We start from the raw sequence: 1,574 nt of genomic DNA on the forward strand, positions 1-1,574 counted from the left end.
CCTTCCTCTGGACCAACTATGTTCATAGGGTTTTATATGTTTGAATAGTTTATTTCCCAGTGGTTGAACTTGATGGACTTGATGTCTTTTTTCAACCTGACCTACGATGTAACTATGTTTCACCATATAGGCTTCTTCTGTGGAGGTGGGATCATCAATATAAGAATTACAGACAGCTAAGATGAAAGCATATCAATTCATTTAGGTAGCTTGTCATGCCATTGCCATATGTTGGCATATGTAGCTTGTATGTTGCCATTGCCATATGTTGCCATAAGTTAGATAAATTTCTCATGGATATCTAATATATTTTGTATGCATAAAATATGTTCATACATAAGGTAATATTTTGTTTTAAATTATCACATTTTTCATTTCATTTTCATATAGAAAAACTTTTTTGGATAAGGGTATCAGTAGTCTTAAAAAGTAAAATAGAAAATATATGTATTAGAGATTTAGTTTACATGTAGGTAGCTTACTTACAAATAAGAAAGGTTTGTGAAGGGGGTTTTAAGAGGAAGCTTGATATTTTGTCAGTGGAGGTTGACAGGTGTCTGTAGGAAATGTTTTAGCGATAAGGTTTAGTGTAATGAAGCAAATTTATACAAGTGAAATATGGCATAGTCTTAATGAGATTAAGGGCTTGATTTGTTAAAGCTCTCCAAGGCTGCAGAGCATACACTTTCATCAGTAAAGCTGGGTGATCCAGCAAACCTGGAATGAATTTCTTCAAAGCCATTTGCTAGCAAATGTTTTGAATCCTGGACCAGATCTATTCCAGGTTTGCTGGATCACACAGATTCAATGATGAAAGTGTAGTCTCCCCAGCCTTGGGGGGCTTTAATAAACCCTATTAGGGGGCCCTAAGTGTTAATATATAGGACTTACATAATCAAATGTGAAGTATTTGTAAGAATGGAGGTAGAATAGCACCACCACAATAATATTGATTCAGAAGGGGTTGAGTCCAAAGGTGATGGACTCAATGGGCCTGATTTAATAAAGCTCCTCAAGGCTGGCTGGAGAGGATACACTTTCATCAGTGAAGCTGGGTGATCCAAGACATTGCCTCCTAATTTAGAAATAAAATTGACATAATTAGATATGATGTCTCTGCTTTACAGGTCACTCCAACCATGTCTACTTCTTCCATCTGTAAGTAATCACTGGCTTCCCTCAATCCTGATACTGTGGATGAAGTCTTCTCTTTTCATCTCCATCTACTACCTGTCCGCTTGACCCAATTCTCTCTGATAGACTCCGTGCCCATTCCTCCACCCGTCCTATGGCAACTTTTCCCTCCTCTTTCTCCTTGATCTTTCCTCTGCTTTTGACATTGTTGATCATCCCCTTCTAATACAAATCATGTGCTCCATTGGTATCATTGACACTGCTCTCTCTTGGTTTGCTTTCTACCTGTCTGACTGCTCCTTTCAAGTTTCTTTCAATAGTATTTCCTCCTCTGCCACTCTCCTTGTACCGGTTCTCTTTTCTCTGTACACCTCCTCTCTCTGTATTCTAATTTCCTCCTTTGGTTTACAGTACCATCTGTATTCTGATGACACTCAAAT

Source organism: Pyxicephalus adspersus, chromosome 10 (assembly GCF_032062135.1).
Source record: "Pyxicephalus adspersus chromosome 10, UCB_Pads_2.0, whole genome shotgun sequence".
NCBI classification, from domain to species: Eukaryota; Metazoa; Chordata; class Amphibia; order Anura; family Pyxicephalidae; genus Pyxicephalus; species Pyxicephalus adspersus.